The 25,399-nt window shown below is 46.1% G+C and overlaps 45 non-coding genes across 45 annotated transcripts; all 45 read left to right on the top strand.

Annotated features, from left to right (window-relative positions):
• Positions 1 to 298: 298 nt before the first annotated feature.
• Positions 299 to 372, top strand: TRNAP-AGG (transfer RNA proline (anticodon AGG)). Its single transcript has one exon. It is a non-coding gene; the product is annotated as a tRNA-Pro (tRNA).
• Positions 373 to 637: 265 nt separating this feature from the next.
• Positions 638 to 711, top strand: TRNAT-AGU (transfer RNA threonine (anticodon AGU)). Its single transcript has one exon. It is a non-coding gene; the product is annotated as a tRNA-Thr (tRNA).
• A 434-nt stretch (positions 712 to 1,145) lies between these two features.
• On the top strand, positions 1,146 to 1,219 carry TRNAT-AGU (transfer RNA threonine (anticodon AGU)). The gene has a single exon. It is a non-coding gene; the product is annotated as a tRNA-Thr (tRNA).
• Positions 1,220 to 1,314: 95 nt separating this feature from the next.
• On the top strand, positions 1,315 to 1,388 carry TRNAS-ACU (transfer RNA serine (anticodon ACU)). Its single transcript has one exon. It is a non-coding gene; the product is annotated as a tRNA-Ser (tRNA).
• A 1,115-nt stretch (positions 1,389 to 2,503) lies between these two features.
• TRNAA-AGC (transfer RNA alanine (anticodon AGC)) lies at positions 2,504 to 2,577 on the top strand. The gene has a single exon. It is a non-coding gene; the product is annotated as a tRNA-Ala (tRNA).
• A 432-nt stretch (positions 2,578 to 3,009) lies between these two features.
• TRNAT-AGU (transfer RNA threonine (anticodon AGU)) lies at positions 3,010 to 3,083 on the top strand. The gene has a single exon. It is a non-coding gene; the product is annotated as a tRNA-Thr (tRNA).
• A 263-nt stretch (positions 3,084 to 3,346) lies between these two features.
• Positions 3,347 to 3,420, top strand: TRNAT-AGU (transfer RNA threonine (anticodon AGU)). Its single transcript has one exon. It is a non-coding gene; the product is annotated as a tRNA-Thr (tRNA).
• Positions 3,421 to 3,515: 95 nt separating this feature from the next.
• TRNAT-AGU (transfer RNA threonine (anticodon AGU)) lies at positions 3,516 to 3,589 on the top strand. Its single transcript has one exon. It is a non-coding gene; the product is annotated as a tRNA-Thr (tRNA).
• Positions 3,590 to 3,853: 264 nt separating this feature from the next.
• On the top strand, positions 3,854 to 3,927 carry TRNAT-AGU (transfer RNA threonine (anticodon AGU)). Its single transcript has one exon. It is a non-coding gene; the product is annotated as a tRNA-Thr (tRNA).
• A 768-nt stretch (positions 3,928 to 4,695) lies between these two features.
• TRNAP-AGG (transfer RNA proline (anticodon AGG)) lies at positions 4,696 to 4,769 on the top strand. The gene has a single exon. It is a non-coding gene; the product is annotated as a tRNA-Pro (tRNA).
• Positions 4,770 to 5,034: 265 nt separating this feature from the next.
• On the top strand, positions 5,035 to 5,108 carry TRNAT-AGU (transfer RNA threonine (anticodon AGU)). Its single transcript has one exon. It is a non-coding gene; the product is annotated as a tRNA-Thr (tRNA).
• Positions 5,109 to 5,542: 434 nt separating this feature from the next.
• On the top strand, positions 5,543 to 5,616 carry TRNAT-AGU (transfer RNA threonine (anticodon AGU)). Its single transcript has one exon. It is a non-coding gene; the product is annotated as a tRNA-Thr (tRNA).
• Positions 5,617 to 5,711: 95 nt separating this feature from the next.
• Positions 5,712 to 5,785, top strand: TRNAS-ACU (transfer RNA serine (anticodon ACU)). Its single transcript has one exon. It is a non-coding gene; the product is annotated as a tRNA-Ser (tRNA).
• Positions 5,786 to 6,900: 1,115 nt separating this feature from the next.
• TRNAA-AGC (transfer RNA alanine (anticodon AGC)) lies at positions 6,901 to 6,974 on the top strand. Its single transcript has one exon. It is a non-coding gene; the product is annotated as a tRNA-Ala (tRNA).
• A 432-nt stretch (positions 6,975 to 7,406) lies between these two features.
• Positions 7,407 to 7,480, top strand: TRNAT-AGU (transfer RNA threonine (anticodon AGU)). The gene has a single exon. It is a non-coding gene; the product is annotated as a tRNA-Thr (tRNA).
• Positions 7,481 to 7,743: 263 nt separating this feature from the next.
• TRNAT-AGU (transfer RNA threonine (anticodon AGU)) lies at positions 7,744 to 7,817 on the top strand. Its single transcript has one exon. It is a non-coding gene; the product is annotated as a tRNA-Thr (tRNA).
• Positions 7,818 to 7,912: 95 nt separating this feature from the next.
• Positions 7,913 to 7,986, top strand: TRNAT-AGU (transfer RNA threonine (anticodon AGU)). Its single transcript has one exon. It is a non-coding gene; the product is annotated as a tRNA-Thr (tRNA).
• A 264-nt stretch (positions 7,987 to 8,250) lies between these two features.
• Positions 8,251 to 8,324, top strand: TRNAT-AGU (transfer RNA threonine (anticodon AGU)). The gene has a single exon. It is a non-coding gene; the product is annotated as a tRNA-Thr (tRNA).
• Positions 8,325 to 10,446: 2,122 nt separating this feature from the next.
• Positions 10,447 to 10,520, top strand: TRNAT-AGU (transfer RNA threonine (anticodon AGU)). Its single transcript has one exon. It is a non-coding gene; the product is annotated as a tRNA-Thr (tRNA).
• A 771-nt stretch (positions 10,521 to 11,291) lies between these two features.
• On the top strand, positions 11,292 to 11,365 carry TRNAP-AGG (transfer RNA proline (anticodon AGG)). Its single transcript has one exon. It is a non-coding gene; the product is annotated as a tRNA-Pro (tRNA).
• A 264-nt stretch (positions 11,366 to 11,629) lies between these two features.
• Positions 11,630 to 11,703, top strand: TRNAT-AGU (transfer RNA threonine (anticodon AGU)). Its single transcript has one exon. It is a non-coding gene; the product is annotated as a tRNA-Thr (tRNA).
• Positions 11,704 to 11,798: 95 nt separating this feature from the next.
• On the top strand, positions 11,799 to 11,872 carry TRNAT-AGU (transfer RNA threonine (anticodon AGU)). The gene has a single exon. It is a non-coding gene; the product is annotated as a tRNA-Thr (tRNA).
• Positions 11,873 to 12,305: 433 nt separating this feature from the next.
• Positions 12,306 to 12,379, top strand: TRNAS-ACU (transfer RNA serine (anticodon ACU)). The gene has a single exon. It is a non-coding gene; the product is annotated as a tRNA-Ser (tRNA).
• Positions 12,380 to 13,325: 946 nt separating this feature from the next.
• TRNAT-AGU (transfer RNA threonine (anticodon AGU)) lies at positions 13,326 to 13,399 on the top strand. The gene has a single exon. It is a non-coding gene; the product is annotated as a tRNA-Thr (tRNA).
• A 96-nt stretch (positions 13,400 to 13,495) lies between these two features.
• Positions 13,496 to 13,569, top strand: TRNAA-AGC (transfer RNA alanine (anticodon AGC)). Its single transcript has one exon. It is a non-coding gene; the product is annotated as a tRNA-Ala (tRNA).
• A 433-nt stretch (positions 13,570 to 14,002) lies between these two features.
• On the top strand, positions 14,003 to 14,076 carry TRNAT-AGU (transfer RNA threonine (anticodon AGU)). Its single transcript has one exon. It is a non-coding gene; the product is annotated as a tRNA-Thr (tRNA).
• A 428-nt stretch (positions 14,077 to 14,504) lies between these two features.
• TRNAT-AGU (transfer RNA threonine (anticodon AGU)) lies at positions 14,505 to 14,578 on the top strand. The gene has a single exon. It is a non-coding gene; the product is annotated as a tRNA-Thr (tRNA).
• Positions 14,579 to 16,025: 1,447 nt separating this feature from the next.
• TRNAP-AGG (transfer RNA proline (anticodon AGG)) lies at positions 16,026 to 16,099 on the top strand. The gene has a single exon. It is a non-coding gene; the product is annotated as a tRNA-Pro (tRNA).
• A 95-nt stretch (positions 16,100 to 16,194) lies between these two features.
• Positions 16,195 to 16,268, top strand: TRNAP-AGG (transfer RNA proline (anticodon AGG)). The gene has a single exon. It is a non-coding gene; the product is annotated as a tRNA-Pro (tRNA).
• Positions 16,269 to 16,701: 433 nt separating this feature from the next.
• Positions 16,702 to 16,775, top strand: TRNAT-AGU (transfer RNA threonine (anticodon AGU)). Its single transcript has one exon. It is a non-coding gene; the product is annotated as a tRNA-Thr (tRNA).
• Positions 16,776 to 17,546: 771 nt separating this feature from the next.
• Positions 17,547 to 17,620, top strand: TRNAP-AGG (transfer RNA proline (anticodon AGG)). Its single transcript has one exon. It is a non-coding gene; the product is annotated as a tRNA-Pro (tRNA).
• A 264-nt stretch (positions 17,621 to 17,884) lies between these two features.
• On the top strand, positions 17,885 to 17,958 carry TRNAT-AGU (transfer RNA threonine (anticodon AGU)). The gene has a single exon. It is a non-coding gene; the product is annotated as a tRNA-Thr (tRNA).
• Positions 17,959 to 18,222: 264 nt separating this feature from the next.
• Positions 18,223 to 18,296, top strand: TRNAT-AGU (transfer RNA threonine (anticodon AGU)). The gene has a single exon. It is a non-coding gene; the product is annotated as a tRNA-Thr (tRNA).
• Positions 18,297 to 20,245: 1,949 nt separating this feature from the next.
• On the top strand, positions 20,246 to 20,319 carry TRNAP-AGG (transfer RNA proline (anticodon AGG)). The gene has a single exon. It is a non-coding gene; the product is annotated as a tRNA-Pro (tRNA).
• A 95-nt stretch (positions 20,320 to 20,414) lies between these two features.
• TRNAP-AGG (transfer RNA proline (anticodon AGG)) lies at positions 20,415 to 20,488 on the top strand. The gene has a single exon. It is a non-coding gene; the product is annotated as a tRNA-Pro (tRNA).
• A 433-nt stretch (positions 20,489 to 20,921) lies between these two features.
• On the top strand, positions 20,922 to 20,995 carry TRNAT-AGU (transfer RNA threonine (anticodon AGU)). Its single transcript has one exon. It is a non-coding gene; the product is annotated as a tRNA-Thr (tRNA).
• A 771-nt stretch (positions 20,996 to 21,766) lies between these two features.
• Positions 21,767 to 21,840, top strand: TRNAP-AGG (transfer RNA proline (anticodon AGG)). The gene has a single exon. It is a non-coding gene; the product is annotated as a tRNA-Pro (tRNA).
• A 264-nt stretch (positions 21,841 to 22,104) lies between these two features.
• TRNAT-AGU (transfer RNA threonine (anticodon AGU)) lies at positions 22,105 to 22,178 on the top strand. The gene has a single exon. It is a non-coding gene; the product is annotated as a tRNA-Thr (tRNA).
• A 95-nt stretch (positions 22,179 to 22,273) lies between these two features.
• TRNAT-AGU (transfer RNA threonine (anticodon AGU)) lies at positions 22,274 to 22,347 on the top strand. The gene has a single exon. It is a non-coding gene; the product is annotated as a tRNA-Thr (tRNA).
• A 264-nt stretch (positions 22,348 to 22,611) lies between these two features.
• TRNAS-ACU (transfer RNA serine (anticodon ACU)) lies at positions 22,612 to 22,685 on the top strand. The gene has a single exon. It is a non-coding gene; the product is annotated as a tRNA-Ser (tRNA).
• Positions 22,686 to 23,631: 946 nt separating this feature from the next.
• On the top strand, positions 23,632 to 23,705 carry TRNAT-AGU (transfer RNA threonine (anticodon AGU)). The gene has a single exon. It is a non-coding gene; the product is annotated as a tRNA-Thr (tRNA).
• A 95-nt stretch (positions 23,706 to 23,800) lies between these two features.
• TRNAA-AGC (transfer RNA alanine (anticodon AGC)) lies at positions 23,801 to 23,874 on the top strand. The gene has a single exon. It is a non-coding gene; the product is annotated as a tRNA-Ala (tRNA).
• Positions 23,875 to 24,307: 433 nt separating this feature from the next.
• On the top strand, positions 24,308 to 24,381 carry TRNAT-AGU (transfer RNA threonine (anticodon AGU)). The gene has a single exon. It is a non-coding gene; the product is annotated as a tRNA-Thr (tRNA).
• Positions 24,382 to 24,815: 434 nt separating this feature from the next.
• On the top strand, positions 24,816 to 24,889 carry TRNAT-AGU (transfer RNA threonine (anticodon AGU)). Its single transcript has one exon. It is a non-coding gene; the product is annotated as a tRNA-Thr (tRNA).
• Positions 24,890 to 24,984: 95 nt separating this feature from the next.
• Positions 24,985 to 25,058, top strand: TRNAT-AGU (transfer RNA threonine (anticodon AGU)). The gene has a single exon. It is a non-coding gene; the product is annotated as a tRNA-Thr (tRNA).
• The last annotated feature ends 341 nt before the right edge of the window (positions 25,059 to 25,399 follow it).

The following is a 25,399-nucleotide window of genomic DNA, read 5'->3' as shown; positions in this document are numbered from 1 at the left end:
ACAGGAGATCGTGTGCTCGAATCTCACTGGTGCCTCGAGAGTCAAGACTTACGTCTCTCTAGCTTTTTGTTTTTGAGTATAATTTAAAATGCTTCTAATGGTGTCACTGCCTGAACAAGACGCTGCGCAGGCGCTGTGGCTTAGTTGGTTAAAGCGCCTGTCTAGTAAACAGGAGATCATGTGCTCGAATCTCACTGGTGCCTCGAGAGTCAAGACTAACGTCTCTCTAGCATTTTGTTTTTGAAGTATAATTTAAAATGATTCTAATGGTGTCACTGCCTGAACAAGATGCTGCGCAGGCGCCGTGGCTTAGTTGGTTAAAGCGCCTGTCTAGGAAACAGGAGATCGTGAGTTCGAATCTCACTGGTGCCTCGAGAGTCAAGACTAACATCTCTCTAGTTTTCTGTTTTCGAAGTTTAGTTCGAAATAATTCTGATGGTTTCACTGCCTAAACAAGACGCTGCGCAGGCGCTGTGGCTTAGTTAGTTAAATCGCCTGTCTAGTAAAAGGAAGATCGTGAGTTCGAATCTCACCTGTGCCTCGAGAGTCAAGACAAACGTCTCTCAAGTTTTTTTGTTTTCGAAGTTTAGTTCGAATTACTTCTGATGGGGTCACTGACTGAACAAGTCGCTGCGCAGGCGCCGTGGCTTAGTTAGTTAAAGCGACTGTCTAGTAAACAGGAGATCGTGAGTTCAAATCTCACCGGTGCCTCGAGAGTCAAGGCAAACGGCTCTCTAGTTTTTTGTTTTCGAAGTTTAGTTCGAAATACTTCTGATGGTGTCACTGCCTGAACAAAACGCTGCGCGGGCGCCGTGGCTTAGTTGGTTAAATCGCCTGTCTAGTAAACAGGAGATCATGAGTTCGAATCTCACTGGTGCCTCGAGAGTCAAGACAAACGTCTCTCTAGTTTTTTTGTTTTCGAAGTTTAGTTCGAAATACTTCCAATGGTGTCACTGCCTGAACAAGACGCTGCGCAGGCGCCGTGGCTTATTTGGTTAAAGCGCCTGTCTAGTAAACAGGAGATCATGAGTTCGAATCTCACCGGTGCCTCTAGAGTCAATAGAAACGTCTCTCTAGTTTTTTGTTTTCGAAGTTTAGTTCGGAATACTTCTGATGGCGTCACTGCCTGAACAAGACGCTGTGCAGGCGCCGTGGCTTAGTTGGTTAAAGCGCCTGTCTAGTAAACAGGAGATTCTGAGTTCGAATCTCATCGGTGCCTCGAGAGTCAAGACAAATGTCTCTCTACTTTTTTGTTTTCGAAGTTTAGTTCGAAATACTTCTGATGGTGTCACTGCCTGAACAAGACGCTGCGTAGGCGCCGTGGCTTAGTTGGTTAAAGCGCCTGTCTACTAAACAGGAGATTATGAGTTTGAATCTCACCGGTGCCTCGAGAGTCAAGACAAACGTCTCTCTAGTTTTTTGTTTTCGAAGTTTAGTTCGAAATACTTCTGACGGTGTCACTGCCTGAACAAGACGCTGTGCAGGCGCTTTGGCTTAGTTAGTTAAAGCGCCTGTCTAGTAAACAGGAGTTCGTGAGTTCGAATCTCACCGGTGCCTCAGGAGTCAAGACTAACGTCTCTCTAGTTTTTTGTTTTCGAACATTCATGACTTCTTTGCGCAAACACGTACACGTACACGAACACAAGGAAAAGAGGCAAACAACACGGGCGCCCGTGTTGTTTGCCTCTTTTCCTTGTGTCCGTGTACGTGTTTGCGCAAAGAAGTCATGATCGAGTACGAACTCGCCCAACTTTCAGTACTTTTGTTTTCGAAGTTTAGTTCGAAATACTTCTGATGGTGTCACTGCCTGAACAAAACGCTGCGCACGCACCATGGCTCAGTTAGTTAAAGCGCCTGCCTAGTATACAGGAGATCGTGAGTTCGAATTTCACCGGTGCCTCGAGATTCAAGACAAACCTCTCTCTAGTTTTTTTGTTTTCGAAGTTTAGTTCGAAATACTTCTGATGGTGTCACTGCCTGAACAAGACGCTGCACAAGCGCGGTGGCTTAGTTGGTTGAAATGCCTGTCTAGTAAAAGGAAGATCGTGAGTTCGAATCTCACCTGTGCCTCGAGAGTCAAGACAAACGTCTCTGAAGATTTTTGTTTTCGAAGTTTAGTTAAAAATACTTCTGATTGTGTCACTGACTGAACAAGGCGCTGCGCAGGCGCCATGGCTTAGTTAGTTAAAGCGCCTGTCTAGTAAACAGGAGATCGTGAGTTCGAATCTCACCGGTGCCTCTAGAGTCAAGAGAAACGGCTCTCTAGTTTTTTGTTTTCGAAGTTTAGTTCGAAATACTTCTGATAGTGTCACTGCCTGAACGAGACGCTGCGCAGGCGCCGTGGCTTAGTTGGTTAAAACGCCTGTCTAGTAAACAGGAGATCGTGAGTTCGAATCTCACCTGTGCCTCGAGAGTCAAGACAAACAGCTCTCTAGTTTTTTGTTTTCGAAGTTTAGTTCTAAATACTTGTGATGCTGTCACTGCCTGAACAAGACGCTGCGCAGGCGCCGTGGCTTAGTTGGTTAAAGCGCCTGTCTAGCAAACAGGAACTCGTGAGTTCGAATCTCACCGGTGCCTCGAGAGTCAAGACTAACGTGTCTCTCATGTTTTTTTTCGAAGTATTGTTCGAAATACTTCCAATGGTGTCACTGCCTGAACAAGACGCTGCGCAGGCGCCGTGGCTTATTTGGTTAAAGCGCCTGTCTAGTAAACCGGTGATCGTGAGTTCGAATCTCACCGGTGCCTCGAGAGTCAAGACAAACGTCTCTCTAGTTTTTTGTTTTCGAAGTTTAGTTCGAAATACTTCTGATGGTGTCACTGCCTGAACAAGACACTGCGCAGGTGCCATGGCTTTGTTGGTTAAAGCGCCTGTCTAGTAAACAGGAGATCATGAGTTCGAATCTCACAGGTGCCTCGAGAGTCAAGACAAACGTCTCTCTAGTTTTTTGTTTTCGAAGTTTAGTTCGAAATACTTCTGATGGCGTCACTGCCTGAACAAGACGCTGCGCAGGCGCCGCGGCTTAGTTGGTTAAAGCGCCTGTCTAGTAAACAGGAGATCGTGAGTTCGAATCTCACCGGTGCCTCGAAAGTCAAGACAAACTTCTCTCTACTTTTTGTTTTCGACGTTTAGTTCGAAATACGTCTGATGGTGTCACTGCCTGAACAAGACGCTGCGCAGGCGCCGTGGCTTAGTTAGTTAAATCGCCTGTCTAGTAAAAGGAAGATCGTGAGTTCGAATCTCACCTGTGCCTCGAGAGTCAAGACAAACGTCTCTCAAGTTTTTTGTTTTCGAAGTTTAGTTCGAAAAACTTCTGATGGGGTCACTGACTGAACAAGTCGCTGCGCAGGCGCCGTGGCTTAGTTAGTTAAAGCGCCTGTCTAGTAAACAGGAGATCGTGAGTTCAAATCTCACCGGTGCCTCGAGAGTCAAGGCAAACGGCTCTCTAGTTTTTTGTTTTCGAAGTTTAGTTCGAAATACTTCTGATGGTGTCACTGCCTGAACAAAACGCTGCGCGGGCGCCGTGGCTTAGTTGGTTAAAGCGCCTGTCTAGTAAACAGGAGATCATGAGTTCGAATCTCACTGGTGCCTCGAGAGTCAAGACAAACGTCTCTCTAGTTTTTTGTTTTCGAAGTTTAGTTCGAAATACTTCTGATGGTGTCACTGCCTGAACAAGACACTGCGCAGGTGCCATGGCTTTGTTGGTTAAAGCGCCTGTCTAGTAAACAGGAGATCATGAGTTCGAATCTCACAGGTGCCTCGAGAGTCAAGACAAACGTCTCTCTAGTTTTTTGTTTTCGAAGTTTAGTTCGAAATACTTCTGATGGCGTCACTGCCTGAACAAGACGCTGAGCAGGCGCCGCGGCTTAGTTGGTTAAAGCGCCTGTCTAGTAAACAGGAGATCGTGAGTTCGAATCTCACCGGTGCCTCGAAAGTCAAGACAAACGTCTCTCTACTTTTTGTTTTCGACGTTTAGTTCGAAATACGTCTGATGGTGTCACTGCCTGAACAAGACGCTGCGCAGGCGCCGTGGCTTAGTTAGTTAAATCGCCTGTCTAGTAAAAGGAAGATCGTGAGTTCGAATCTCACCTGTGCCTCGAGAGTCAAGACAAACGTCTCTCAAGTTTTTTGTTTTCGAAGTTTAGTTCGAATTACTTCTGATGGGGTCACTGACTGAACAAGTCGCTGCGCAGGCGCCGTGGCTTAGTTGGTTAAAGCGCCTGTCTAGTAAACAGGAGATCGGGAGTTCGAATCTCACTGGTGCCTCGAGAGTCAAGACTAACGTCTCTCTAGCTTTTTGTTTTTGAGTATAATTTAAAATGCTTCTAATGGTGTCACTGCCTGAACAAGACGCTGCGCAGGCGCCGTGGCTTAGTTGGTTAAAGCGCCTGTCTAGTAAACAGGAGATCGTGTGCTCGAATCTCACTGGTGCCTCGAGAGTCAAGACTTACGTCTCTCTAGCTTTTTGTTTTTGAGTATAATTTAAAATGCTTCTAATGGTGTCACTGCCTGAACAAGACGCTGCGCAGGCGCTGTGGCTTAGTTGGTTAAAGCGCCTGTCTAGTAAACAGGAGATCATGTGCTCGAATCTCACTGGTGCCTCGAGAGTCAAGACTAACGTCTCTCTAGCATTTTGTTTTTGAAGTATAATTTAAAATGATTCTAATGGTGTCACTGCCTGAACAAGATGCTGCGCAGGCGCCGTGGCTTAGTTGGTTAAAGCGCCTGTCTAGGAAACAGGAGATCGTGAGTTCGAATCTCACTGGTGCCTCGAGAGTCAAGACTAACATCTCTCTAGTTTTCTGTTTTCGAAGTTTAGTTCGAAATAATTCTGATGGTTTCACTGCCTAAACAAGACGCTGCGCAGGCGCTGTGGCTTAGTTAGTTAAATCGCCTGTCTAGTAAAAGGAAGATCGTGAGTTCGAATCTCACCTGTGCCTCGAGAGTCAAGACAAACGTCTCTCAAGTTTTTTTGTTTTCGAAGTTTAGTTCGAATTACTTCTGATGGGGTCACTGACTGAACAAGTCGCTGCGCAGGCGCCGTGGCTTAGTTAGTTAAAGCGACTGTCTAGTAAACAGGAGATCGTGAGTTCAAATCTCACCGGTGCCTCGAGAGTCAAGGCAAACGGCTCTCTAGTTTTTTGTTTTCGAAGTTTAGTTCGAAATACTTCTGATGGTGTCACTGCCTGAACAAAACGCTGCGCGGGCGCCGTGGCTTAGTTGGTTAAATCGCCTGTCTAGTAAACAGGAGATCATGAGTTCGAATCTCACTGGTGCCTCGAGAGTCAAGACAAACGTCTCTCTAGTTTTTTTGTTTTCGAAGTTTAGTTCGAAATACTTCCAATGGTGTCACTGCCTGAACAAGACACTGCGCAGGCGCCGTGGCTTATTTGGTTAAAGCGCCTGTCTAGTAAACAGGAGATCATGAGTTCGAATCTCACCGGTGCCTCTAGAGTCAATAGAAACGTCTCTCTAGTTTTTTGTTTTCGAAGTTTAGTTCGGAATACTTCTGATGGCGTCACTGCCTGAACAAGACGCTGTGCAGGCGCCGTGGCTTAGTTGGTTAAAGCGCCTGTCTAGTAAACAGGAGATTCTGAGTTCGAATCTCATCGGTGCCTCGAGAGTCAAGACAAATGTCTCTCTACTTTTTTGTTTTCGAAGTTTAGTTCGAAATACTTCTGATGGTGTCACTGCCTGAACAAGACGCTGCGTAGGCGCCGTGGCTTAGTTGGTTAAAGCGCCTGTCTACTAAACAGGAGATTATGAGTTTGAATCTCACCGGTGCCTCGAGAGTCAAGACAAACGTCTCTCTAGTTTTTTGTTTTCGAAGTTTAGTTCGAAATACTTCTGACGGTGTCACTGCCTGAACAAGACGCTGTGCAGGCGCTTTGGCTTAGTTAGTTAAAGCGCCTGTCTAGTAAACAGGAGTTCGTGAGTTCGAATCTCACCGGTGCCTCAGGAGTCAAGACTAACGTCTCTCTAGTTTTTTGTTTTCGAACATTCATGACTTCTTTGCGCAAACACGTACACGTACACGAACACAAGGAAAAGAGGCAAACAACACGGGCGCCCGTGTTGTTTGCCTCTTTTCCTTGTGTCCGTGTACGTGTTTGCGCAAAGAAGTCATGATCGAGTACGAACTCGCCCAACTTTCAGTACTTTTGTTTTCGAAGTTTAGTTCGAAATACTTCTGATGGTGTCACTGCCTGAACAAAACGCTGCGCACGCACCATGGCTCAGTTAGTTAAAGCGCCTGCCTAGTATACAGGAGATCGTGAGTTCGAATTTCACCGGTGCCTCGAGATTCAAGACAAACCTCTCTCTAGTTTTTTTGTTTTCGAAGTTTAGTTCGAAATACTTCTGATGGTGTCACTGCCTGAACAAGACGCTGCACAAGCGCGGTGGCTTAGTTGGTTGAAATGCCTGTCTAGTAAAAGGAAGATCGTGAGTTCGAATCTCACCTGTGCCTCGAGAGTCAAGACAAACGTCTCTGAAGATTTTTGTTTTCGAAGTTTAGTTAAAAATACTTCTGATTGTGTCACTGACTGAACAAGGCGCTGCGCAGGCGCCATGGCTTAGTTAGTTAAAGCGCCTGTCTAGTAAACAGGAGATCGTGAGTTCGAATCTCACCGGTGCCTCTAGAGTCAAGAGAAACGGCTCTCTAGTTTTTTGTTTTCGAAGTTTAGTTCGAAATACTTCTGATAGTGTCACTGCCTGAACGAGACGCTGCGCAGGCGCCGTGGCTTAGTTGGTTAAAACGCCTGTCTAGTAAACAGGAGATCGTGAGTTCGAATCTCACCTGTGCCTCGAGAGTCAAGACAAACAGCTCTCTAGTTTTTTGTTTTCGAAGTTTAGTTCTAAATACTTGTGATGCTGTCACTGCCTGAACAAGACGCTGCGCAGGCGCCGTGGCTTAGTTGGTTAAAGCGCCTGTCTAGCAAACAGGAACTCGTGAGTTCGAATCTCACCGGTGCCTCGAGAGTCAAGACTAACGTGTCTCTCATGTTTTTTTTCGAAGTATTGTTCGAAATACTTCCAATGGTGTCACTGCCTGAACAAGACGCTGCGCAGGCGCCGTGGCTTATTTGGTTAAAGCGCCTGTCTAGTAAACCGGTGATCGTGAGTTCGAATCTCACCGGTGCCTCGAGAGTCAAGACAAACGTCTCTCTAGTTTTTTGTTTTCGAAGTTTAGTTCGAAATACTTCTGATGGTGTCACTGCCTGAACAAGACACTGCGCAGGTGCCATGGCTTTGTTGGTTAAAGCGCCTGTCTAGTAAACAGGAGATCATGAGTTCGAATCTCACAGGTGCCTCGAGAGTCAAGACAAACGTCTCTCTAGTTTTTTGTTTTCGAAGTTTAGTTCGAAATACTTCTGATGGCGTCACTGCCTGAACAAGACGCTGCGCAGGCGCCGCGGCTTAGTTGGTTAAAGCGCCTGTCTAGTAAACAGGAGATCGTGAGTTCGAATCTCACCGGTGCCTCGAAAGTCAAGACAAACTTCTCTCTACTTTTTGTTTTCGACGTTTAGTTCGAAATACGTCTGATGGTGTCACTGCCTGAACAAGACGCTGCGCAGGCGCCGTGGCTTAGTTAGTTAAATCGCCTGTCTAGTAAAAGGAAGATCGTGAGTTCGAATCTCACCTGTGCCTCGAGAGTCAAGACAAACGTCTCTCAAGTTTTTTGTTTTCGAAGTTTAGTTCGAAAAACTTCTGATGGGGTCACTGACTGAACAAGTCGCTGCGCAGGCGCCGTGGCTTAGTTAGTTAAAGCGCCTGTCTAGTAAACAGGAGATCGTGAGTTCAAATCTCACCGGTGCCTCGAGAGTCAAGGCAAACGGCTCTCTAGTTTTTTGTTTTCGAAGTTTAGTTCGAAATACTTCTGATGGTGTCACTGCCTGAACAAAACGCTGCGCGGGCGCCGTGGCTTAGTTGGTTAAAGCGCCTGTCTAGTAAACAGGAGATCATGAGTTCGAATCTCACTGGTGCCTCGAGAGTCAAGACAAACGTCTCTCTAGTTTTTTGTTTTCGAAGTTTAGTTCGAAATACTTCTGATGGTGTCACTGCCTGAACAAGACACTGCGCAGGTGCCATGGCTTTGTTGGTTAAAGCGCCTGTCTAGTAAACAGGAGATCATGAGTTCGAATCTCACAGGTGCCTCGAGAGTCAAGACAAACGTCTCTCTAGTTTTTTGTTTTCGAAGTTTAGTTCGAAATACTTCTGATGGCGTCACTGCCTGAACAAGACGCTGAGCAGGCGCCGCGGCTTAGTTGGTTAAAGCGCCTGTCTAGTAAACAGGAGATCGTGAGTTCGAATCTCACCGGTGCCTCGAAAGTCAAGACAAACGTCTCTCTACTTTTTGTTTTCGACGTTTAGTTCGAAATACGTCTGATGGTGTCACTGCCTGAACAAGACGCTGCGCAGGCGCCGTGGCTTAGTTAGTTAAATCGCCTGTCTAGTAAAAGGAAGATCGTGAGTTCGAATCTCACCTGTGCCTCGAGAGTCAAGACAAACGTCTCTCAAGTTTTTTGTTTTCGAAGTTTAGTTCGAATTACTTCTGATGGGGTCACTGACTGAACAAGTCGCTGCGCAGGCGCCGTGGCTTAGTTAGTTAAAGCGCCTGTCTAGTAAACAGGAGATCGTGAGTTCAAATCTCAGCGGTGCCTCTAGAGTCAAGAGAAACGTCTCTCTAGTTTTTTGTTTTTGAAGTATAATTTAAAATGCTTCTAATGGTGTCACTGCCCGAACAAGATGCTGCGCAGGCGCCGTGGCTTAGTTGGTTGAAGCGCCTGTCTAGTAAACAGGAGATCATGAGTTCGAATCTCACCGGTGCCTCGAGAGTCAAGACTAACGTCTCTCTAGCTTTTTGTTTTCGAAGTAAAATTTAAAATGCTTTTAATGGTGTCACTGCCTGAACAAAAAGCTGCGCAAGCGCCGAGGCTTAGTTAGTTAAAGCGCCTGTCTAGTAAACAGGAGATCGTGAGTTCGAATCTCACCGGTGCCTCGAGAGTCAAGTCTAATGTCTCCCTAGTTTTTTTGTTTTTGAAGTATAATTTATAATGCTTTTAATGGTGTCACTGCCTGAAGAAGACGCAGCGCAGGCGCCGTGGCTTGGTTGGTTAAAGCGCCTGTCTAGTAAACCGGAGATCGTGAGCTTGAATCTCACCGGTGCCTCGAGAGTCAAGACTAACGTCATTCTAGTTTTTTTGTTTTTGAAGTATATTTTAAAATGCTTTTAATGGTGTCACTCCCTGAACAAGACGCTGCGCAGGCGCCGTGGCTTAGTTGGTTAAAGCGCCTGTCTAGTAAACAGGAGATCGGGAGTTCGAATCTCACTGGTGCCTCGAGAGTCAAGACTAACGTCTCTCTAGCTTTTTGTTTTTGAGTATAATTTAAAATGCTTCTAATGGTGTCACTGCCTGAACAAAACGCTGCGCAGGCGCCGTGGCTTAGTTGGTTAAAGCGCCTGTCTAGTAAACAGGAGATCGTGTGCTCGAATCTCACTGGTGCCTCGAGAGTCAAGACTAACGTCTCTCTAGCTTTTTGTTTTTGAAGTATAATTTAAAATGCTTTTAATGGTGTCACTCCCTGAACAAGACGCTGCGCAGGCGCCGTGGCTTAGTTGGTTAAAGCGCCTGTCTAGTAAACAGGAGATCGGGAGTTCGAATCTCACTGGTGCCTCGAGAGTCAAGACTAACGTCTCTCTAGCTTTTTGTTTTTGAGTATAACTTAAAATGCTTCTAATGGTGTCACTGCCTGAACAAGACGCTGCGCAGGCGCCGTGGCTTAGTTGGTTAGAGCGCCTGTCTAGTAAACAGGAGATCGTGTGCTCGAATCTCACTGGTGCCTCGAGAGTCAAGACTAACGTCTCTCTAGCTTTTTGTTTTCGAAGTTTAGTTCGAAATACTTCCAATGGTGTCACTGCCTGAACAAGACGCTGCGCAGGCGCCGAGGCTTAGTTAGTTAAAGCGCCTGTCTAGTAAACAGGAGATCGTGAGTTCGAATCTCACCGGTGCCTCGAGAGTCAAGTCTAATGTCTCCCTAGCTTTTTGTTTTTGAAGTATAATTTATAATGCTTCTAATGATGTCACTGCCTGAACAAGACGCAGCGCAGGCGCCGTGGCTTGGTTGGTTAAAGCGCCTGTCTAGTAAACCGGAGATCGTGAGCTTGAATCTCACCGGTGCCTCGAGAGTCAAGACTAACGTCATTCTAGTTTTTTTGTTTTTGAAGTATAATTTAAAATGCTTTTAATGGTGTCACTCCCTGAACAAGACGCTGCGCAGGCGCCGTGGCTTAGTTGGTTAAAGCGCCTGTCTAGTAAACAGGAGATCGGGAGTTCGAATCTCACTGGTGCCTCGAGAGTCAAGACTAACGTCTCTCTAGCTTTTTGTTTTTGAGTATAATTTAAAATGCTTCTAATGGTGTCACTGCCTGAACAAGACGCTGCGCAGGCGCCGTGGCTTAGTTGGTTAAAGCGCCTGTCTAGTAAACAGGAGATCGTGAGTTCGAATCTCACCGGTGCCTCGAGAGTCAAGTCTAATGTCTCCCTAGTTTTTTTGTTTTTGAAGTATAATTTATAATGCTTCTAATGGTGTCACTGCCTGAACAAGACGCAGCGCAGGCGCCGTGGCTTGGTTGGTTAAAGCGCCTGTCTAGTAAACCGGAGATCGTGAGCTTGAATCTCACCGGTGCCTCGAGAGTCAATACTAACGTCATTCTAGTTTTTTTGTTTTTGAAGTATAATTTAAAATGCTTTTAATGGTGTCACTCCCTGAACAAGACGCTGCGCAGGCGCCGTGGCTTAGTTGGTTAAAGCGCCTGTCTAGTAAACAGGAGATCGGGAGTTCGAATCTCAATGGTGCCTCGAGAGTCAAGACTAACGTCTCTCTAGCTTTTTGTTTTTGAGTATAATTTAAAATGCTTTTAATGGTGTCACTGCCTGAACAAGACGCTGCGCAGGCGCCGTGGCTTAGTTGGTTAAAGCGCCTGTCTAGTAAACAGGAGATCGTGTGCTCGAATCTCACTGGTGCCTCGAGAGTCAACACTAACGTCTCTCTAGCTTTTTGTTTTTGAGTATAATTTAAAATGCTTCTAATGGTGTCACTGCCTGAACAAGACGCTGTGCAGGCGCTGTGGCTTAGTTGGTTAAAGCGCCTGTCTAGTAAACAGGAGATCATGTGCTCGAATCTCACTGGTGCCTCGAGAGTCAAGACTAACGTCTCTCTAGCTTTTTGTTTTTGAAGTATAATTTAAAATGATTCTAATGGTGTCACTGCCTGAACAAGATGCTGCGCAGGCGCCGTGGCTTAGTTGGTTAAAGCGCCTGTCTAGGAAACAGGAGATCGTGAGTTCGAATCTCACTGGTGCCTCGAGAGTCAAGACTAACATCTCTCTAGTTTTCTGTTTTCGAAGTTTAGTTCGAAATAATTCTGATGGTTTCACTGCCTAAACAAGACGCTGCACAGGCGCTGTGGCTTAGTTAGTTAAATCGCCTGTCTAGTAAAAGGAAGATCGTGAGTTCGAATCTCACCTGTGCCTCGAGAGTCAAGACAAACGTCTCTCAAGTTTTTTGTTTTCGAAGTTTAGTTCGAATTACTTCTGATGGGGTCACTGACTGAACAAGTCGCTGCGCAGGCGCCGTGGCTTAGTTAGTTAAAGCGCCTGTCTAGTAAACAGGAGATCGTGAGTTCAAATCTCACCGGTGCCTCGAGAGTCAAGGCAAACGGCTCTCTAGTTTTTTGTTTTCGAAGTTTAGTTCGAAATACTTCTGATGGTGTCACTGCCTGAACAAAACGCTGCGCGGGCGCCGTGGCTTAGTTGGTTAAAGCGCCTGTCTAGTAAACAGGAGATCATGAGTTCGAATCTCACTGGTGCCTCGAGAGTCAAGACAAACGTCTCTCTAGTTTTTTGTTTTCGAAGTTTAGTTCGAAATACTTCCAATGGTGTCACTGCCTGAACAAGACGCTGCGCAGGCGCCGTGGCTTATTTGGTTAAAGCGCCTGTCTAGTAAACAGGAGATCATGAGTTCGAATCTCACCGGTGCCTCTAGAGTCAAGAGAAACGTCTCTCTAGTTTTTTGTTTTCGAAGTTTAGTTCGGAATACTTCTGATGGCGTCACTGCCTGAACAAGACGCTGTGCAGGCGCCGTGGCTTAGTTGGTTAAAGCGCCTGTCAAGTAAACAGGAGATTCTGAGTTCGAATCTCATCGGTGCCTCAAGAGTCAAGACAAATGTCTCTCTACTTTTTTGTTTTCGAAGTTTAGTTCGAAATACTTCTGATGGTGTCACTGCCTGAACAAGACGCTGCGTAGGCGCCGTGGCTTAGTTGGTTAAAGCGCCAGTCTACTAAACAGGAGATTATGAGTTTGAATCTCACCGGTGCCTCGAGAGTCAAGACAAACGTCTCTCTAGTTTTTTGTTTTCGAAGTTTAGTTCGAAATACTTCTGACGGTGTCACTGCCTGAACAAGACGCTGCGCAGGCGCTTTGGCTTAGTTAGTTAAAGCGCCTGTCTAGTAAACAGGAGTTCGTGAGTTCGAATCTCACCGGTGCCTCGGGAGTCAAGACTAACGTCTCTCTAGTTTTTTGTTTTCGAACATTCATGACTTCTTTGCGCAAACACGTACACGTACACGAACACAAGGAAAAGAGGCAAACAACACGGGCGCCCGTGTTGTTTGCCTCTTTTTTTTGTGTCCGTGTACGTGTTTGCGCAAAGAAGTCATGATCGAGTACGAACTCGCCCAACTTTCAGTACTTTTGTTTTCAAAGTTTAGTTCGAAATACTTCTGATGGTGTCACTGCCTGAACAAAACGCTGCGCACGCACCATGGCTCAGTTAGTTAAAGCGCCTGCCTAGTATACAGGAGATCGTGAGTTCGAATTTCACCGGTGCCTCGAGATTCAAGTCAAACCTCTCTCTAGTTTTTTTGTTTTCGAAGTTTAGTTCGAAATACTTCTGATGGTGTCACTGCCTGAACAAGACGCTGCACAAGCGCGGTGGCTTAGTTGGTTGAAATGCCTGTCTAGTAAAAGGAAGATCGTGAGTTCGAATCTCACCTGTGCCTCGAGAGTCAAGACAAACGTCTCTGAAGTTTTTTGTTTTCGAAGTTTAGTTAAAAATACTTCTGATTGTGTCACTGACTGAACAAGGCGCTGCGCAGGCGCCATGGCTTAGTTAGTTAAAGCGCCTGTCTAGTAAACAGGAGATCGTGAGTTCGAATCTCACCGGTGCCTCTAGAGTCAAGAGAAACGGCTCTCTAGTTTTTTGTTTTCGAAGTTTAGTTCGAAATACTTCTGATAGTGTCACTGCCTGAACAAGACGCTGCGCAGGCGCCGTGGCTTAGTTGGTTAAAGCGCCTGTCTAGTAAACAGGAGATCGTGAGTTCGAATCTCACCTGTGCCTCGAGAGTCAAGACAAACAGCTCTCTAGTTTTTTTGTTTTCGAAGTTTAGTTCTAAATACTTGTGATGCTGTCACTGCCTGAACAAGACGCTGCGCAGGCGCCGTGGCTTAGTTGGTTAAAGCGCCTGTCTAGCAAACAGGAACTCGTGAGTTCGAATCTCACCGGTGCCTCGAGAGTCAAGACTAACGTGTCTCTCATGTTTTTTTTTCGAAGTATTGTTCGAAATACTTCCAATGGTGTCACTGCCTGAACAAGACGCTGCGCAGGCGCCGTGGCTTATTTGGTTAAAGCGCCTGTCTAGTAAACCGGTGATCGTGAGTTCGAATCTCACCGGTGCCTCGAGAGTCAAGACAAACGTCTCTCTAGTTTTTTGTTTTCGAAGTTTAGTTCGAAATACTTCTGATGGTGTCACTGCCTGAACAAGACACTGCGCAGGTGCCATGGCTTTGTTGGTTAAAGCGCCTGTCTAGTAAACAGGAGATCATGAGTTCGAATCTCACAGGTGCCTCGAGAGTCAAGACAAACGTCTCTCTAGTTTTTTGTTTTCGAAGTTTAGTTCGAAATTCTTCTGATGGCGTCACTGCCTGAACAAGACGCTGCGCAGGCGCCGCGGCTTAGTTGGTTAAAGCGCCTGTCTAGTAAACAGGAGATCGTGAGTTCGAATCTCATCGGTGCCTCGAAAGTCAAGACAAACGTCTCTCTACTTTTTGTTTTCGACGTTTAGTTCGAAATACGTCTGATGGTGTCACTGCCTGAACAAGACGCTGCGCAGGCGCCGTGGCTTAGTTAGTTAAATCGCCAGTCTAGTAAAAGGAAGATCGTGAGTTCGAATCTCACCTGTGCCTCGAGAGTCAAGACAAACGTCTCTCAAGTTTTTTGTTTTCGAAGTTTAGTTCGAATTACTTCTGATGGGGTCACTGACTGAACAAGTCGCTGCGCAGGCGCCGTGGCTTAGTTAAAGCGCCTGTCTAGTAAACAGGAGATCGTGAGTTCAAATCTCACCGGTGCCTCGAGAGTCAAGGCAAACGGCTCTCTATTTTTTTGTTTTCGAAGTTTAGTTCGAAATACTTCTGATGGTGTCACTGCCTGAACAAAACGCTGCGCGGGCGCCGTGGCTTAGTTGGTTAAAGCGCCTGTCTAGTAAACAGGAGATCATGAGTTCGAATCTCACTGGTGCCTCGAGAGTCAAGACAAACGTCTCTCTAGTTTTTTGTTTTCGAAGTTTAGTTCGAAATACTTCCAATGGTGTCACTGCCTGAACAAGACGCTGCGCAGGCGCCGTGGCTTATTTGGTTAAAGCGCCTGTCTAGTAAACAGGAGATCATGAGTTCGAATCTCACCGGTGCCTCTAGAGTCAAGAGAAACGTCTCTCTAGTTTTTTGTTTTTGAAGTATAATTTAAAATGCTTCTAATGGTGTCACTGCCCGAACAAGATGCTGCGCAGGCGCCGTGGCTTAGTTGGTTGAAGCGCCTGTCTAGTAAACAGGAGATCATGAGTTCGAATCTCACCGGTGCCTCGAGAGTCAAGACTAACGTCTCTCTAGCTTTTTGTTTTCGAAGTAAAATTTAAAATGCTTTTAATGGTGTCACTGCCTGAACAAAAAGCTGCGCAGGCGCCGAGGCTTAGTTAGTTAAAGCGCCTGTCTAGTAAACAGGAGATCGTGAGTTCGAATCTCACCGGTGCCTCGAGAGTCAAGTCTAATGTCTCCCTAGTTTTTTTGTTTTTGAAGTATAATTTATAATGCTTTTAATGGTGTCACTGCCTGAACAAGACGCAGCGCAGGCGCCGTGGCTTGGTTGGTTAAAGCGCCTGTCTAGTAAACCGGAGATCGTGAGCTTGAATCTCACCGGTGCCTCGAGAGTCAAGACTAACGTCATTCTAGTTTTTTTGTTTTTGAAGTATATTTTAAAATGCTTTTAATGGTGTCACTCCCTGAACAAGACGCTGCGCAGGCGCCGTGGCTTAGTTGGTTAAAGCGCCTGTCTAGTAAACAGGAGATCGGGAGTTCGAATCTCACTGGTGCCTCGAGAGTCAAGACTAACGTCTCTCTAGCTTTTTGTTTTTGAGTATAATTTAAAATGCTTCTAATGGTGTCACTGCCTGAACAAGACGCTGCGCAGGCGCCGTGGCTTAGTTGGTTAAAGCGCCTGTCTAGTAAACAGGAGATCGTGTGCTCGAATCTCACTGGTGCCTCGAGAGTCAAGACTAACGTCTCTCTAGCTTTTTGTTTTTGAAGTATAATTTAAAATGCTTTTAATGGTGTCACTCCCTGAACAAGACGCTGCGCAGGCGCCGTGGCTTAGTTGGTTAAAGCGCCTGTCTAGTAAACAGGAGATCGGGAGTTCGAATCTCACTGGTGCCTCGAGAGTCAAGACTAACGTCTCTCTAGCTTTTTGTTTTTGAGTATAACTTAAAATGCTTCTAATGGTGTCACTGCCTGAACAAGACGCTGCGCAGGCGCCGTGGCTTAGTTGGTTAGAGCGCCTGTCTAGTAAACAGGAGATCGTGTGCTCGAATCTCACTGGTGCCTCGAGAGTCAAGACTAACGTCTCTCTAGCTTTTTGTTTTTGAAGTATAATTTAAAATGATTCTAATGGTGTCACTGCCTGAACAAGATGCTGCGCAGGCGCCGTGGCTTAGTTGGTTAAAGCGCCTGTCTAGGAAACAGGAGATCGTGTGCTCGAATCTCACTGGTGCCTCGAGAGTCAAGACTAACGTCTCTCTAGCTTTTTGTTTTTGAAGTATAATTTAAAATGCTTTTAATGGTGTCACTCCCTGAACAAGACGCTGCGCAGGCGCCGTGGCTTAGTTGGTTAAAGCGCCTGTCTAGGAAACAGGAGATCGTGAGTTCGAATCTCACCGGTGCCTCGAGAGTCAAGTCTAATGTCTCCCTAGCTTTTTGTTTTTGAAGTATAATTTATAATGCTTCTAATGGTGTCACTGCCTGAACAAGACGCAGCGCAGGCGCCGTGGCTTTGTTGGTTAAAGCGCCTGTCTAGTAAACCGGAGATCGTGAGCTTGAATCTCACCGGTGCCTCGAGAGTCAAGACTAACGTCATTCTAGTTTTTTTGTTTTTGAAGTATAATTTAAAATGCTTTTAATGGTGTCACTCCCTGAACAAGACGCTGCGCAGGCGCCGTGGCTTAGTTGGTTAAAGCGCCTGTCTAGTAAACAGGAGATCGGGAGTTCGAATCTCACTGGTGCCTCGAGAGTCAAGACTAACGTCTCTCTAGCTTTTTGTTTTTGAGTATAATTTAAAATGCTTCTAATGGTGTCACTGCCTGAACAAGACGCTGCGCAGGCGCCGTGGCTTAGTTGGTTAAAGCGCCTGTCTAGTAAACAGGAGATCGTGAGTTCGAATCTCACCGGTGCCTCGAGAGTCAAGTCTAATGTCTCCCTAGTTTTTTTGTTTTTGAAGTATAATTTATAATGCTTCTAATGGTGTCACTGCCTGAACAAGACGCAGCGCAGGCGCCGTGGCTTGGTTGGTTAAAGCGCCTGTCTAGTAAACCGGAGATCGTGAGCTTGAATCTCACCGGTGCCTCGAGAGTCAATACTAACGTCATTCTAGTTTTTTTGTTTTTGAAGTATAATTTAAAATGCTTTTAATGGTGTCACTCCCTGAACAAGACGCTGCGCAGGCGCCGTGGCTTAGTTGGTTAAAGCGCCTGTCTAGTAAACAGGAGATCGGGAGTTCGAATCTCACTGGTGCCTCGAGAGTCAAGACTAACGTCTCTCTAGCTTTTTCTTTTTGAGTATAATTTAAAATGCTTCTAATGGTGTCACTGCCTGAACAAGACGCTGCGCAGGCGCCGTGGCTTAGTTGGTTAAAGCGCCTGTCTAGTAAACAGGAGATCGTGTGCTCGAATCTCACTGGTGCCTCGAGAGTCAAGACTAACGTCTCTCTAGCTTTTTGTTTTTGAGTATAATTTAAAATGCTTCTAATGGTGTCACTGCCTGAACAAGACGCTGCGCAGGCGCTGTGGCTTAGTTGGTTAAAGCGCCTGTCTAGTAAACAGGAGATCATGTGCTCGAATCTCACTGGTGCCTCGAGAGTCAAGACTAACGTCTCTCTAGCTTTTTGTTTTTGAAGTATAATTTAAAATGATTCTAATGGTGTCACTGCCTGAACAAGATGCTGCGCAGGCGCCGTGGCTTAGTTGGTTAAAGCGCCTGTCTAGGAAACAGGAGATCGTGAGTTCGAATCTCACTGGTGCCTCGAGAGTCAAGACTAACATCTCTCTAGTTTTCTGTTTTCGAAGTTTAGTTCGAAATAATTCTGATGGTTTCACTGCCTAAACAAGACGCTGCGCAGGCGCTGTGGCTTAGTTAGTTAAATCGCCTGTCTAGTAAAAGGAAGATCGTGAGTTCGAATCTCACCTGTGCCTCGAGAGTCAAGACAAACGTCTCTCAAGTTTTTTGTTTTCGAAGTTTAGTTCGAATTACTTCTGATGGGGTCACTGACTGAACAAGTCGCTGCGCAGGCGCCGTGGCTTAGTTAGTTAAAGCGCCTGTCTAGTAAACAGGAGATCGTGAGTTCAAATCTCACCGGTGCCTCGAGAGTCAAGGCAAACGGCTCTCTAGTTTTTTGTTTTCGAAGTTTAGTTCGAAATACTTCTGATGGTGTCACTGCCTGAACAAAACGCTGCGCGGGCGCCGTGGCTTAGTTGGTTAAAGCGCCTGTCTAGTAAACAGGAGATCATGAGTTCGAATCTCACAGGTGCCTCGAGAGTCAAGACAAACGTCTCTCTAGTTTTTTGTTTTCGAAGTTTAGTTCGAAATACTTCTGATGGCGTCACTGCCTGAACAAGACGCTGCGCAGGCGCCGCGGCTTAGTTGGTTAAAGCGCCTGTCTAGTAAACAGGAGATCGTGAGTTCGAATCTCATCGGTGCCTCGAAAGTCAAGACAAACGTCTCTCTACTTTTTGTTTTCGACGTTTAGTTCGAAATACGTCTGATGGTGTCACTGCCTGAACAAGACGCTGCGCAGGCGCCGTGGCTTAGTTAGTTAAATCGCCAGTCTAGTAAAAGGAAGATCGTGAGTTCGAATCTCACCTGTGCCTCGAGAGTCAAGACAAACGTCTCTCAAGTTTTTTGTTTTCGAAGTTTAGTTCGAATTACTTCTGATGGGGTCACTGACTGAACAAGTCGCTGCGCAGGCGCCGTGGCTTAGTTAAAGCGCCTGTCTAGTAAACAGGAGATCGTGAGTTCAAATCTCACCGGTGCCTCGAGAGTCAAGGCAAACGGCTCTCTATTTTTTTGTTTTCGAAGTTTAGTTCGAAATACTTCTGATGGTGTCACTGCCTGAACAAAACGCTGCGCGGGCGCCGTGGCTTAGTTGATTAAAGCGCCTGTCTAGTAAACAGGAGATCATGAGTTCGAATCTCACTGGTGCCTCGAGAGTCAAGACAAACGTCTCTCTAGTTTTTTGTTTTCGAAGTTTAGTTCGAAATACTTCCAATGGTGTCACTGCCTGAACAAGACGCTGCGCAGGCGCCGTGGCTTATTTGGTTAAAGCGCCTGTCTAGTAAACAGGAGATCATGAGTTCGAATCTCACCGGTGCCTCTAGAGTCAAGAGAAACGTCTCTCTAGTTTTTTGTTTTTGAAGTATAATTTAAAATGCTTCTAATGGTGTCACTGCCCGAACAAGATGCTGCGCAGGCGCCGTGGCTTAGTTGGTTGAAGCGCCTGTCTAGTAAACAGGAGATCATGAGTTCGAATCTCACCGGTGCCTCGAGAGTCAAGACTAACGTCTCTCTAGCTTTTTGTTTTCGAAGTAAAATTTAAAATGCTTTTAATGGTGTCACTGCCTGAACAAAAAGCTGCGCAGGCGCCGAGGCTTAGTTAGTTAAAGCGCCTGTCTAGTAAACAGGAGATCGTGAGTTCGAATCTCACCGGTGCCTCGAGAGTCAAGTCTAATGTCTCCCTAGTTTTTTTGTTTTTGAAGTATAATTTATAATGCTTTTAATGGTGTCACTGCCTGAACAAGACGCAGCGCAGGCGCCGTGGCTTGGTTGGTTAAAGCGCCTGTCTAGTAAACCGGAGATCGTGAGCTTGAATCTCACCGGTGCCTCGAGAGTCAAGACTAACGTCATTCTAGTTTTTTTGTTTTTGAAGTATATTTTAAAATGCTTTTAATGGTGTCACTCCCTGAACAAGACGCTGCGCAGGCGCCGTGGCTTAGTTGGTTAAAGCGCCTGTCTAGTAAACAGGAGATCGGGAGTTCGAATCTCACTGGTTCTTCGAGAGTCAAGACTAACGTCTCTCTAGCTTTTTGTTTTTGAGTATAATTTAAAATGCTTCTAATGGTGTCACTGCCTGAACAAGACGCTGCGCAGGCGCCGTGGCTTAGTTGGTTAAAGCGCCTGTCTAGTAAACAGGAGATCGTGTGCTCGAATCTCACTGGTGCCTCGAGAGTCAAGACTAACGTCTCTCTAGCTTTTTGTTTTTGAAGTATAATTTAAAATGCTTTTAATGGTGTCACTCCCTGAACAAGACGCTGCGCAGGCGCCGTGGCTTAGTTGGTTAAAGCGCCTGTCTAGTAAACAGGAGATCGGGAGTTCGAATCTCACTGGTGCCTCGAGAGTCAAGACTAACGTCTCTCTAGCTTTTTGTTTTTGAGTATAACTTAAAATGCTTCTAATGGTGTCACTGCCTGAACAAGACGCTGCGCAGGCGCCGTGGCTTAGTTGGTTAGAGCGCCTGTCTAGTAAACAGGAGATCGTGTGCTCGAATCTCACTGGTGCCTCGAGAGTCAAGACTAACGTCTCTCTAGCTTTTTGTTTTTGAAGTATAATTTAAAATGATTCTAATGGTGTCACTGCCTGAACAAGATGCTGCGCAGGCGCCGTGGCTTAGTTGGTTAAAGCGCCTGTCTAGGAAACAGGAGATCGTGTGCTCGAATCTCACTGGTGCCTCGAGAGTCAAGACTAACGTCTCTCTAGCTTTTTGTTTTTGAAGTATAATTTAAAATGCTTTTAATGGTGTCACTCCCTGAACAAGACGCTGCGCAGGCGCCGTGGCTTAGTTGGTTAAAGCGCCTGTCTAGGAAACAGGAGATCGTGAGTTCGAATCTCACCGGTGCCTCGAGAGTCAAGTCTAATGTCTCCCTAGCTTTTTGTTTTTGAAGTATAATTTATAATGCTTCTAATGGTGTCACTGCCTGAACAAGACGCAGCGCAGGCGCCGTGGCTTTGTTGGTTAAAGCGCCTGTCTAGTAAACCGGAGATCGTGAGCTTGAATCTCACCGGTGCCTCGAGAGTCAAGACTAACGTCATTCTAGTTTTTTTGTTTTTGAAGTATAATTTAAAATGCTTTTAATGGTGTCACTCCCTGAACAAGACGCTGCGCAGGCGCCGTGGCTTAGTTGGTTAAAGCGCCTGTCTAGTAAACAGGAGATCGGGAGTTCGAATCTCACTGGTGCCTCGAGAGTCAAGACTAACGTCTCTCTAGCTTTTTGTTTTTGAGTATAATTTAAAATGCTTCTAATGGTGTCACTGCCTGAACAAGACGCTGCGCAGGCGCCGTGGCTTAGTTGGTTAAAGCGCCTGTCTAGTAAACAGGAGATCGTGAGTTCGAATCTCACCGGTGCCTCGAGAGTCAAGTCTAATGTCTCCCTAGTTTTTTTGTTTTTGAAGTATAATTTATAATGCTTCTAATGGTGTCACTGCCTGAACAAGACGCAGCGCAGGCGCCGTGGCTTGGTTGGTTAAAGCGCCTGTCTAGTAAACCGGAGATCGTGAGCTTGAATCTCACCGGTGCCTCGAGAGTCAATACTAACGTCATTCTAGTTTTTTTGTTTTTGAAGTATAATTTAAAATGCTTTTAATGGTGTCACTCCCTGAACAAGACGCTGCGCAGGCGCCGTGGCTTAGTTGGTTAAAGCGCCTGTCTAGTAAACAGGAGATCGGGAGTTCGAATCTCACTGGTGCCTCGAGAGTCAAGACTAACGTCTCTCTAGCTTTTTCTTTTTGAGTATAATTTAAAATGCTTCTAATGGTGTCACTGCCTGAACAAGACGCTGCGCAGGCGCCGTGGCTTAGTTGGTTAAAGCGCCTGTCTAGTAAACAGGAGATCGTGTGCTCGAATCTCACTGGTGCCTCGAGAGTCAAGACTAACGTCTCTCTAGCTTTTTGTTTTTGAGTATAATTTAAAATGCTTCTAATGGTGTCACTGCCTGAACAAGACGCTGCGCAGGCGCTGTGGCTTAGTTGGTTAAAGCGCCTGTCTAGTAAACAGGAGATCATGTGCTCGAATCTCACTGGTGCCTCGAGAGTCAAGACTAACGTCTCTCTAGCTTTTTGTTTTTGAAGTATAATTTAAAATGATTCTAATGGTGTCACTGCCTGAACAAGATGCTGCGCAGGCGCCGTGGCTTAGTTGGTTAAAGCGCCTGTCTAGGAAACAGGAGATCGTGAGTTCGAATCTCACTGGTGCCTCGAGAGTCAAGACTAACATCTCTCTAGTTTTCTGTTTTCGAAGTTTAGTTCGAAATAATTCTGATGGTTTCACTGCCTAAACAAGACGCTGCGCAGGCGCTGTGGCTTAGTTAGTTAAATCGCCTGTCTAGTAAAAGGAAGATCGTGAGTTCGAATCTCACCTGTGCCTCGAGAGTCAAGACAAACGTCTCTCAAGTTTTTTGTTTTCGAAGTTTAGTTCGAATTACTTCTGATGGGGTCACTGACTGAACAAGTCGCTGCGCAGGCGCCGTGGCTTAGTTAGTTAAAGCGCCTGTCTAGTAAACAGGAGATCGTGAGTTCAAATCTCACCGGTGCCTCGAGAGTCAAGGCAAACGGCTCTCTAGTTTTTTGTTTTCGAAGTTTAGTTCGAAATACTTCTGATGGTGTCACTGCCTGAACAAAACGCTGCGCGGGCGCCGTGGCTTAGTTGGTTAAAGCGCCTGTCTAGTAAACAGGAGATCATGAGTTCGAATCTCACTGGTGCCTCGAGAGTCAAGACAAACGTCTCTCTAGTTTTTTGTTTTCGAAGTTTAGTTCGAAATACTTCCAATGGTGTCACTGCCTGAACAAGATGCTGCGCAGGCGCCGTGGCTTATTTGGTTAAAGCGCCTGTCTAGTAAACAGGAGATCATGAGTTCGAATCTCACCGGTGCCTCTAGAGTCAAGAGAAACGTCTCTCTAGTTTTTTGTTTTCGAAGTTTAGTTCGGAATACTTCTGATGGCGTCACTGCCTGAACAAGACGCTGTGCAGGCGCCGTGGCTTAGTTGGTTAAAGCGCCTGTCTACTAAACAGGAGATTATGAGTTTGAATCTCACCGGTGCCTCGAGAGTCAAGACAAACGTCTCTCTAGTTTTTTGTTTTCGAAGTTTAGTTCGAAATACTTCTGACGGTGTCACTGCCTGAACAAGACGCTGCGCAGGCGCTTTGGCTTAGTTAGTTAAAGCGCCTGTCTAGTAAACAGGAGTTCGTGAGTTCGAATCTCACCGGTGCCTCGGGAGTCAAGACTAACGACTCTCTAGTTTTTTGTTTTCGAACATTCATGACTTCTTTGCGCAAACACGTACACGTACACGAACACAAGGAAAAGAGGCAAACAACACGGGCGCCCGTGTTGTTTGCTTCTTTTCCTTGTGTCCGTGTACGTGTTTGCGCAAAGAAGTCATGATCGAGTACGAACTCGCCCAACTTTCAGTACTTTTGTTTTCGAAGTTTAGTTCGAAATACTTCTGATGGTGTCACTGCCTGAACAAAACGCTGCGCACGCACCATGGCTCAGTTAGTTAAAGCGCCTGCCTAGTATACAGGAGATCGTGAGTTCGAATTTCACCGGTGCCTCGAGATTCAAGACAAACCTCTCTCTAGTTTTTTTGTTTTCGAAGTTTAGTTCGAAATACTTCTGATGGTGTCACTGCCTGAACAAGACGCTGCACAAGCGCGGTGGCTTAGTTGGTTGAAATGCCTGTCTAGTAAAAGGAAGATCGTGAGTTCGAATCTCACCTGTGCCTCGAGAGTCAAGACAAACGTCTCTGAAGTTTTTTGTTTTCGAAGTTTTGTTAAAAATACTTCTGATTGTGTCACTGACTGAACAAGGCGCTGCGCAGGCGCCATGGCTTAGTTAGTTAAAGCGCCTGTCTAGTAAACAGGAGATCGTGAGTTCGAATCTCACCGGTGCCTCTAGAGTCAAGAGAAACGGCTCTCTAGTTTTTTGTTTTCGAAGTTTAGTTCGAAATACTTCTGATAGTGTCACTGCCTGAACAAGACGCTGCACAGGCGCCGTGGCTTAGTTGGTTAAAGCGCCTGTCTAGTAAACAGGAGATCGTGAGTTCGAATCTCACCTGTGCCTCGAGAGTCAAGACAAACAGCTCTCTAGTTTTTTGTTTTCGAAGTTTAGTTCTAAGTACTTGTGATGCTGTCACTGCCTGAACAAGACGCTGCGCAGGCGCCGTGGCTTAGTTGGTTAAAGCGCCTGTCTAGCAAACAGGAACTCGTGAGTTCGAATCTCACCGGTGCCTCGAGAGTCAAGACTAACGTGTCTCTCATGTTTTTTTTTCGAAGTATTGTTCGAAATACTTCCAATGGTGTCACTGCCTGAACAAGACGCTGCGCAGGCGCCGTGGCTTATTTGGTTAAAGCGCCTGTCTAGTAAACCGGTGATCGTGAGTTCGAATCTCACCGGTGCCTCGAGAGTCAAGACAAACGTCTCTCTAGTTTTTTGTTTTCGAAGTTTAGTTCGAAATACTTCTGATGGTGTCACTGCCTGAACAAGACACTGCGCAGGTGCCATGGCTTTGTTGGTTAAAGCGCCTGTCTAGTAAACAGGAGATCATGAGTTCGAATCTCACAGGTGCCTCGAGAGTCAAGACAAACGTCTCTCTAGTTTTTTGTTTTCGAAGTTTAGTTCGAAATACTTCTGATGGCGTCACTGCCTGAACAAGACGCTGCGCAGGCGCCGCGGCTTAGTTGGTTAAAGCGCCTGTCTAGTAAACAGGAGATCGTGAGTTCGAATCTCACCGGTGCCTCGAAAGTCAAGACAAACGTCTCTCTACTTTTTGTTTTCGACGTTTAGTTCGAAATACGTCTGATGGTGTCACTGCCTGAACAAGACGCTGCGCAGGCGCCGTAGATTAGTTGGTTAAAGCGCCTGTCTAGTAAACAGGAGATCGTGAGTTCGAATCTCACCTGTGCCTCGAGAGTCAAGACAAACAGCTCTCTAGTTTTTTGTTTTTGAAGTTTAGTTCGAAATACTTCTGATGCTGTCACTGCCTGAACTAGACGCTGCACAAGCGCCGTGGCTTAGATGGTTAAAGCGCCTGTCTAGTAAACAGCAGATCGTGAGTTCGAATCTCACCGGTGCCTCGAGAGTCAAGAGAAACGTCTCTCTAGTTTTTTTTGTTTTCGAAGTTTAGTTCGAAATACTTCTGATGGCGTCACTGCAAGAACAAGACGCTGCGCAGGCGCCGTGGCTTAGTTGGTTAAAGCGCCTGTCTAGTAAACAGGAGATCGTGAGTTCGAATCTCACCGGTGCCTCGAAAGTCAAGACAAACGTCTCTCTAGTTTTTTGTTTTCGAAGTTTAGTTCGAAATACTTCTGATGGTGTCACTGCCTGAACAAGACGCTGCGCAGGCGTCGTGGCTTAGTTAGTTAAAGCGCCTGTCTAGTAAACAGGAGATCGTGAGTTCGAATCTCACCGGTGCCTCGGGAGTCAAGACTAACGTCTCTCTAGATTTGTTTTCGAAGATTCATGACTTCTTTGCGCAAACACGTACCCGGACACAAGGAAAAGAGGCAAACAACACGGGCGCCCGTGTTGTTTGCCTCTTTTTCTTGTGTCCGTGTACGTGTTTGCGCAAAGAAGTCATGATCGACTACGAACTCGCCCAACTTTCAGTACTTTTGTTTTCGAAGTTTGGTTCGAAATACTTTTGATGGTGTCACTGCCTGAACAAAACGCTGCGTAGGCGCCGTGGCTTAGTTAGTTAAAGCGCCTGTCTAGTAAACAGGAAATCGTGAGTTCGAATCTCACCGGTGCCTCGAGAG

Source organism: Rhipicephalus microplus, chromosome 5, assembly GCF_043290135.1.
Source record: "Rhipicephalus microplus isolate Deutch F79 chromosome 5, USDA_Rmic, whole genome shotgun sequence".
Taxonomy (NCBI): Eukaryota; Metazoa; Arthropoda; class Arachnida; order Ixodida; family Ixodidae; genus Rhipicephalus; species Rhipicephalus microplus.
Note: the sequence above shows the minus strand (reverse complement) of the source record. Positions and strands in the feature narration are given on the sequence as shown.